The following is a 9,810-nucleotide window of genomic DNA, read 5'->3' on the forward strand; positions in this document are numbered from 1 at the left end:
ACAAAGTCTGTAAACTTGTCAAACTTCTATCAGCAGCTGACAGCATTGAATAGTCACTGGACTAATGCAATAAATAACCACAGGTTAGATCTGGAATAGAAATATATCTTCAGGCAGTCTGTCGCCTGTTAAATAGAGGCATTTATAAGCTTTCAGCCTCTTTTTCTCCACATGCATCACCTTAGATTATCACCTCAGAGACGCTTGAGTATTATTTTGTCAATTGCCCTCAATTACATGTTCTTAATGAAAATGATCACAGGAAAAAAGTGTTTAACATTATTCTTCTTGCTCATTCAAAATGGAAAAAAGGGACTTCAAAGGCAAATCTTTTACAATATTCATGAGTCTCTAAGATCCTCAAAGCCTTTTAAGAAGAAGCGTGTGGCATAACTGCTGGCAAACGCTGGTGGAAATGTCCCAGGCCAGAAAACACACTCACACTGAATTCAAAGCTCATAGGCAAGACAGGAGGAGAGCGATGGGTTGGATTCATCCTGGCACGTTTAATGCTCCAGGAATTAATGCTAAATAACATCTTCACGCATCAGTGAAGCTGTGAACTCATCCTAACTCATCACTGGCATGCAAAGACTTTTTGTTTGTCGCTTAAAAGTGCTCACTGGTAAAGTCTTTCTTATAACAGAGACGATTGACAGTGATGTTTTTTCTTCGGGGAGTTGTACAGCGTCCTCCCGTGTAGCTGAGGTTTCAAGTGTAAGTATTTCATGGATCCTCTTTGGTCCTTTCACACCGACTGTCAGGGCCTTCAGAGTCTGAATTCTCTGGAGATAAAGAAGCGAGGAACTGGTGAAAGTCATCATTTTAGCACTTCCTCTCTCCCTGATCTCCTCACCGACTCTCCCATCTCTCTCCCGTCTGAGGAGAAAGATGAAAACTCCTCATCCGATATGACAAAATACATAGGGGATGTGAAGGATGCATTCAGGCCACACTCACTCTCCACCGTTTGAATGTTGCATTGCAGCATTTTATCTTTAGCGAGTTGACAGTGTACAACCAAGAACGTCTACTGTCGTCAACAGAGGAAAATAAGACTGAGTTTAATTTGTAGATGTCTTCATAACCTGTCTGCAGTGAGACATCGACACATCTCACCTTCTTCCTTATCAGACTCCAGAGACAGACATTTCTGGAGCTAAGTCTTCACTTTTGGTGCCTCCCTGGAAAAAATATGTCTGCATAAGCGAATGAGGTATGGGTCTATAATAAGCCAGTTTTTTTTTTTCCTTTTTGCATCATTCTTTTGAATGACAGCCAAACACATTACAGGGGAGTAAATGTGGACTGAAATCTAATTACATTTTTATACAGTCTAAATTTACGAACTACGCTGCAGTGTAGGTATGGGTTATTTTTCCTCTTCCTGCTTTTATGTAAGAACATACGCAGCATGAAATGTGAGGATTTATCAAAATGCTGCTGTGAGTAAAATGAAAGCTGAAAATAGTACTAAAATCACTCAGTGACTTTTATTACTGGGAGGTTTTAGAGTGTAATGATTGTAACTGACCTGACTGCCACTTAATCAAAAAATATTAAAACATTTAAATTGCACAAGGAATGGCTAAATTAAATATTAATCAATTTAACTGTAAAAAAAGAGCATTGTATAGATTTTTGAGATTAACAAGAGGCGGTTGTGTTATAATTTGCTTTCTTACGTGAGAAGATTGATACCACTCTGTGTGCAACACGTCCTCATAATTAAACAACCACATAGGTCGTTTGTACCATGCACTCCAGAACGACCTATCAGAGCGTTTTCTAATATGCTGCCTCTATTGGTGCTGTTCGAAACCGTTAGCCTACAAATCACTGTTAAAAAATAATGATGTTCTATGTTGTGAGAATGCTGTGGTTAAGGTCTGGTTAGGTTTAGTCCACTTTTTGCTGTCTGTCTATCTCGCCACCTCCAATTAGAGAATCTTCTTGCTGACCTACAAGACGCCCCCCCCCAACCCCTAACCCTTCTTATCTCACTACTGCCTACACCTAACCAAGTGGGTCATGTAGTAAAGTGGGTGTGTCGTGTAGATACTGTTATATTGATGTCATCTGAACTGCGTCACTTCTCCAGGTCATTATTACTACGGCCGCTAGGTGGCGTCTGTCACTCAAGGGTTGTTTTTGTCGGCTGAATTTTCAACCTATACTGTCATTTTTCTTTTGAGGACAGGCTGTGTGTTAAGTATGAAGCAGAGTGTTAGCTTAGCTTAGCATAAAGACTAGAAACAGAGAAACAACTAGCTTGGCTCTGTCCATAGGTAACAAAATTGGCCTATCGTCACCTCTAAAGCTCACTAATTAACATGTTAAAAAATTAAATGCCTGGCCAAGGAATTGTCCGGTGCATAACCCCATGCAAAGCCACAAACTGTTATTTTTACACTTCAGTTTCTGGATGTATTAAACAAACATCATTTACTTTCTTCATTAGTGAGCTTTAGAGGTGCTGGTAGACAGACTGTGTTGCCTTTGGACAGAGCCAAGCTAGCTGGTCCCCCCAGCTGTTTCTAGTCTTTATGCTAAGCAAAACTAAGCTCAGCTAACTGTGTGCTGGCTGTGGCTTCATATTTAATGGAGAGAATATGGCAGAAGTATCAATCTTTCATCTCTCTCCAGCAAGAAAGTGTTTAAGGGGAAATAGCTAGCATGGTCAGTCCAAAGGTAAAACATCCACTTACCAGCAGGTCTGAAGCTCTCTAACACTTTATATCCAGTTTGTTTGATCTGTAGAAAAACCCAAATGTAAAAATGACACATTGTGGTTTTATGTGGACAGTTTAGCCAGTTGTTCCCCCTGCTTTCTATCTTAAAGCTAAGCTAAGCTAACCATCTTCCGGCGGTAGCATTATACTTAACAGATAAGCCTTTTTCATTTTGCTTCATCCTTTTGAATGACAGCCAAACACATTACAAGGGAATAAATGTGGACTGAAATCTAATTGACAAACTACACTGCAGTGTATGTTGGGTTATTTTCCTTTTTCTGCTTTTATATGAGAACATTATGCAACATATAATGCTGAAAATAGTACTAAAATCACTCTATGACAGAGACACTGTTATAACAGGGAAATTTTACAGCAAAGATAATGATTGTGACTGACTAGACTACAATCTTCCAATTGTCAGTCGTAGACAAAGAGAGAAACATTCTTACAAATGTAGAACTTCCACAAAGACAAAATAATATGCTTAATCAAAAAATATTAAATTGAAATTGCATGAGGAGTGGAGAGTCAAACTGCATAATGGCAAAAATTAAATTTAATCACAGAACATAATGAATTAAGCTCAGGCAAATTGAGAGAATCAGCTATAGAACAACAGAGCATTGTACAGTTTTGAGTTAACATGAGGTGGTTTTGTAATAACAGCACTTTGCAGGCCCCAATGTCCTTTTTAATAACACTTTCTCACCCTCGTTCATTTTTTTCCTGCTCCCTCGCAGCCATAAATTACTCAGCTAATGCCCCAACAGCAGCAGCTATTGCTGAATCATTCAAAGACTTCAATTAGCAATTAAGGACTTAATGAATAGAGGTCCTTGCTGGGCCATTCTGCTCCCAGCCCAGAGGAACCCAGTGGAATCTAATCTCTCCTGCAGGACTTGTACAGTAAATACTGGCTAACAGTGCAGAGAAGATAGAGAATAGCTTGTTATTGCCAACACATAATGAGCAACTTGCTTTGCAGTTTTTAGCTCCGTTTATATGTACCTGGAAATTCTTTGAGACAGTTTTGCTGTGGATCTTAACAAGGAAGGATGACTGTCAAGCACTATTTTTATTTTTTTTCCTCCGTAGCTACACCCCATTACCTTCTGCATAATACCTGTCTTGAGTTTGAATTGAAGAAGGAGAGGGGAAAATGGCAACAAAAGGCGAGAGAAAGAGATATAGAAGCAGAGAGGAGGAGAGAGAGGGAAATAAAGGGAGGTGAGATGGAAGGAGGGAATGAGAAAAGTTCAAAAAGAGGGGGGGAGGCATTTGCAATGCCAATCATCTTCAAGGAGCTTAGAACTGGGCCTAGGACCAGAATATCAAAGATAGAAAATGCAGGCATACATCATGCGGTAGGTAGGTAGAGCTAGCTTATAAATTATTACTGTGACTCTTTCCTTTTATATTACCAATTCTATCAGCCTTTTATCATTTACATATTTTTCATACCTTTAATGAACTGACTTTTTGAACTGTAAGGCTGTATGCTATGCCTCGCTGTGTGAGGGCCCACAGCTATACGGCTATACAAAACCCCTGTAAAGGAAATACATTCCAATTTCAATCAGCTTTATCTCTCCTCTCCCCCCCCCCAACATGAATTTATGGGGGCTCTGTGAAGCATGGCGACTGAGGGCAGACGCTCACGCGCCTAAAATGAGTTGTACCATAATCTGATTTGAGCAACCTATAGCCTCGACCAGTGATGACAGCAGAGAGATAAAAACACAATGTGACCTATACAGTGCGATGGAATGAAGCCATATATCTGGAAGACATTTCATCTCGTATCTTACAATAATAGCAGAGCTGATTATCTCCAAAATCACGGCATTTTGCTGGGATTTGTGCGTGCTTTTATTACATATCACATACCTGATCTATGAGGTCAGCATGTATCATTTGGACAACTTCAAGCTGTTTGCACTGTCTACCTTTGTAAACACTTTCGGAAGTGATACGCAGAGAAACTTTTTGGGTCACTTAGATGTTGCTTTACCAATTCCACAGGGATCATGCTGTTGATCATACTGTTTTCAGGGACATTTTAACACTGTTTTTTCTTTTACCAGCAGTCTTTGCCAACTATTTAGCTTCAGAAATTCTCTATGGCATCACCATGTATCATGCTGTTGCCTTCCAAGTATTCTTAAAAGTATATTATTTCATTTCATCTGTTCATCCTTCAAAATAGGTAGATTTCTGTATTCTCACACTGTGGAAAACACTTGAGAGGAAGGATTACTCCTCACTCTACATCACTATGTGTATTTGAAAGAAGGAGGAAGGAAAAAGACTCCACCTGCTGTTGTAGCAGGGGAGTCCACAGCTCCGCTCGAGGGCATATGTGCACATGCCATGTTTTCCCATATCTCTTGGCACGGACATATTTCTCCATTTCCTTAATTCTCCTCTTGTGTGAATGCCAAATATAGCTTCCGCTCCACTAGGCTAAAGTAACTGGGTCACTAGAGCTGTGAGTAATTAGTGGATAACAAAATATGTTTCTGCTTTATGGCACCAGAAGGCTGCAAATTGAGGTGCAAAGTCATATCGAGGTAATGATTCGGGGCAGGATTAACCATGAGGGTGAAAGGTCAAAAAGGTAAAAGTGGGCAAGATGTTGCAGACATGTGGAGGAGCATTCACGCAATCTCTGCAGGTTTGATCAAATGAATCAAAAATATGCATGACACGGACTGTTCCACATTGTGAAAACAACAACATCTCTTAATATTTTCAGACTCCCACAGCCTGTCTATATGGCTCTCAGCCTCAAGCCCACTGGTTCCTACTAAAGACACAAATCTTTAAAACCGGGTCACGAATGTTTGCTTTCATTTTTTAAAATAGCAACATATTTCCCTAAAACAGCTGGATGTTATAGTTCTTAGCAAATGTTACTCAAACTTGTGTAAATGGTGCATTTAGGAGATTATTTTCAGCTGTGGATTTGTTGCACTAATGAGTATTTCAGGCAGCAGGATGGCGTGTGGGATTGAGTCAAAATAAGCGTGCAACGAGGTGGCTTGTTGATGTGTTTTTAATCGTTCTTCGACAGTCATGGAGCTCTATGACTGTGATTCTGAATCTTTTTCCTCTGACCGACCCCTGAGCTCCACTACCCCTTCATCAACACCCCCAAATCTGTTTTTATGAAGGGATTTGAAACTAGATGTTTTTTAACACTATTAATTAAGTGAATAAGTGAATATTGATACAGTAATATTTACATACAATACATAATGATCCTGCAATCATTGATGTTTAGGCTTTGTCACTTTTTTCATGAGGTTTGATCAAGTTTGAACAAGAGTTTCACAATACATACACCTGACAATATAATGCAATCTAATACCATATTCATGCAATAATGGCTACATTTGTTTAATTTTTGCTTGGGCTGTGTTAGAGAGGTGTTGATTTGACTCTAATGATAAATTTGGGACCCTTGTTTGCAATTGCATTGTTAGTATTCCTGTTATTTTGTTGACAACCAAAACAAGTTTTTCAACAAGTTTAAAATATACAGAAAGCCATTCTGAGAAAGTATTATCATTTTGTGAAGCCTCTTTTTTAAGCCTTTTGAACGGGAGCGTTTCATATTAGGTATACCTGACAATAAATCACAACCCAATGCAATATTAATGCCACATTTCCAATGCCCCTAGAGATTGTGTTGAGGCTCTGTCACGCAGATTTTGTGTTATTTCATTCACAAAACAGAAATACCTATACCTAAACCTATATTTCAGTTTCTGCTTAAAATATTAAATCCTTTCAGCAATTCTGAAATACACAAGAACTCATTCTGAGAAAGTATTATCGTTTTGTTTCTTATCTAGGGTGAAACCTCTTCCTTAGCCTTTTGAATAGGGGGCACCGAGCTTGAAATAGCTCGGAATAAGACGTGTGCGGTGGGTGAGGGCAGGGGTTAGTGAGTAAAGACACTCCAGACTTCCAGGCAAGAATCAGCTCGCTCCAGCTGCCAGAGTAATAAAGTGTTGGCAGCTGTCCATGGTGCTGAAATCAACCGCTATCTCTTTGAATGGAGAATAAAAGGAGCTGGCCATGGTGCTGAGATACTGATGCTGCTGGGCTAATGGCACATCTCACAACACAACTGAGCATCAGGTGCATGCATATAGGGTGGCTGCTGTTTATCCAAACTGCTGCTTTCCCGAAAGCTGAAGAGACGGTATAAGACGGCCCTGTGTCGAAAAATGTGTTGAATATGACTAATGCAGGCATGGAACATAGTGTACAGAAACTACATCTAAGAATAAGAGATCTAATGGGGAGCAGAGGGTATTGCCACATGCATAATGTAACACAGAACTGTTCAATGTGAGGTGGATATCGTACATGTATGTGCCTGTACATTTTGACGCATTTTTACCACGGCAGCACACTCTTTCTCGCAAGCCATCATCTTTCTCTTGGTTTGTCTGACTCCTTCATCTGTTTTTCTCTTTAGTTATCTTTCACATGCAGGGATATGGAAAGAGACAGAGAGAAGCAGCTCCCCTAATCTGTTCTTTGACCTATAGTCTGAAAGCTGGAACAGCTCAAAAATGTTTTTCATCCGTATCTCACAGAAGATGATGGACTCTGTGGTGCGTGGCTTCGAGACAGCCCGCATTGTACACATGCTAAGGGTCAACGATCATTCCAACTCACGGGTGCAGAAACCTAAGACAGGCCTCCGTTGGACAGAAACAGATTACTGACCAGTCCAGAAATGCCTGGCTAAACTTTATTCCCTCCTTCTCCTTCTGGCTCATAGTGATTCAGTGCATGCGTATATAGGCTGGCTATTCCAGAGCCAGCCTCCCACCTCATCCCTAGTGAGAGATAAGTATTGTTTGCGTAGCAGCACATTTCATGCTCGGCTTCCCCCACCTGTTCCCTGACCTGCAAAGTCTGAAGGCTGGAATAGCTGTCAAATGCCTTCGCCCGTATCTTTCTAGGATGATTGAAAAGGAAGTTTTATCTTGAGCCGTGAAAGTTTTTGAAAAAGCAAATCTTTTAAAATGGAGCACAAAAAGCAAACTTTGGTGAAGGATTTTTTTTTTTTTTAAAAAAGGTGATCCCAGCGGTCATTTAAAAGGGTAATTTTTGTGTGTCTGTTAATTGCAGGAGTTTTTTTTGTGTGTGTGTTTTTGAATTTGTAGCCTGCAGGTTTGTAAGTTCTGGCTGCATGTCAAGGTCAAACTATTAATGAAATCTATCAGCCTGATTTGCATAAAGAACTACTGCAGAATTTGCCTGGGCCTTAAAGGACCCCCCTCCACCACCCCCCTCCTCTCCTCCCCAACCCCACCTTCCCACCTCCATTGACTCATTCAGCCAAGTTTCAACTTTCCACGCTCCTGTGTGTGATGTCTGACTGTGTCCGCCAGTTATCAATCCCAAACGCAATGAGGTTTGTGTGTGTAGCAGGAGAAACAGGGCGGAGGAGCCCAGCTGTGTCTGGTTCAATTGGCAGGAATCGCTTGTTGTTGTCTTGTTCTGTTTTGCTCAGCTGTGATTTGCATTCATAGACTTGTTTGAAATTTTCCTAATTGTGGTCACTGGGAGGCAACTTTGAAGGGAAAAAAAATCCTGCATTCTGTGACATTGTTATTACTTTTCATGAGTCCTCTAAATCCACAGTGATATGGATTAAACATAAAAATGTCTTAAATTGTGGCATTTTGTTTTATATCTGCTTCACCTGAGTTTTGAAGACAGATCTACTGTATTAAAAGATCTAAAACAATCTGATAATTCAATACAAATCCAGCTCTGTCCGAGACATTTGAAAAACAAAAAAAGTTCCGATTTTTCTCGTTTGTGCTGCATGAAGAAGTACAAAGAAAACGTCGAGACAAACTCCAGCAAAGTTCAATTTCTCACCTATTAGAGAAGCAAAATCCTCAAAGATGAAAATCAAAACTGTTATTTTTGCGCCCTCGGAGACGTACAGCCTCCAACACCAGAGAAACACTGCAAGATCAGAGAAAAGCACCAAAACCAAAATCACACCAAAACAAGCCATGATAAAGAAAAAGCCAGAAAATAAGCAAAAGGTGGGGATTATAACAAGTCGTAAAGAAGCTGCTTCGGGAGGAGAGGAAGAGAGGGAGAAGGAAAAAAAAATATCAAGAGCGTCCGCAAGCACGTAGAGATATTTCTCAGTGGATGTCGCCGGAGCACCAAGATTTAAACCATTGCATGCAGAAAACGAGAAAACATTTTCCCATGTCAAAACCCCAAGACAAGGAAGGAAGAAAAAGAGGATAAAAATATGCGTAAGAAAATGGCAGTGGGAAATGTACTCACCGAGCGGGAGTAAAAGGTTTCAATTAAAAAGAAATTGGGCGTATAGCGGTGCTGGGTTGGTGGTGTGCAGGATTGTATATACCGAAGCTCTGCGTCCCTTTTGCGCTCTCTATCGCTGCCGGTGGTTGTGTCACGTGACTCAGGATTGGCCAGAGTTTTTGAATCAGTCCAAGCTTTTGTCAGATACACGCGAAGGTATTCGGTGCTGAAATGGATCTGAGCTTTTCTAGTAATGTCATTGATTTTTTTTTCTGCTCAGCGCAGTTCGAGTTTAGTGGTTCTCAAAATACGGTCCGGGTGTCCCGAGAGGGTCCCTACGGCAATGTGAGGTTTATTTTTGCCTTTAGTGAATTAATGCATTAAATCTGATGCATGGTAATGTCATGCAGTTATACAGACAACCATACAACTCTGTTTAAAGGCATAAGTCATTCACAAACATCTCCTCAGATAAGTTGTTTGGGATGCTTCACTTGTTTGGAGGCTCTTGATTAAAAAAGAGCTAATCGTGCTCTAATTAAAGGGGTGGTACACTCAAATTATAATTAAAAATTTAGCGATGCATATAGCTTTGGTTTTATTTGCAAGTTTTTGGGTATTTCCTCAGAGATTTCATCCTGCACCACATCACATTAGGATCAAGGGTTTTCATCTGGGGTGGTTGACCAAAGTAGGCAACTAACCTGAGGGTCTGGGGCCCCCAAAAGCACCAGCTTCACTGTGGGGCAGTTATTTT

At 40.4% G+C, this 9,810-nt stretch overlaps 1 protein-coding gene across 8 annotated transcripts in view; it reads right to left on the reverse strand.

Annotated features, from left to right (window-relative positions):
• LOC121908783 (RNA-binding Raly-like protein) overlaps positions 1–9,327 on the reverse strand; it is a 48,046-nt gene extending 38,719 nt beyond the window's left edge. For 2 of the 8 annotated variants that reach the window (XM_042429063.1, XM_042429064.1), the window contains exons 1-2: positions 9,075–9,327; positions 2,709–2,754 (exon numbers count right to left, since the gene is read on the reverse strand). The gene's annotated coding sequence lies outside the window, so the exon portion shown is untranslated. Of the gene's footprint in view, positions 1–1,119; positions 1,178–2,708; positions 2,755–8,648; positions 8,739–9,074 lie in introns of those variants that run through there. The other 6 variants (XM_042429068.1, XM_042429067.1, XM_042429062.1 and 3 more) reach the window with 4 other exon arrangements.
• Positions 9,328–9,810: the final 483 nt, after the last annotated feature.

Source organism: Thunnus maccoyii, chromosome 12 (genome assembly GCF_910596095.1).
Source record: "Thunnus maccoyii chromosome 12, fThuMac1.1, whole genome shotgun sequence".
In the NCBI taxonomy this organism is placed as follows: domain Eukaryota; kingdom Metazoa; phylum Chordata; class Actinopteri; order Scombriformes; family Scombridae; genus Thunnus; species Thunnus maccoyii.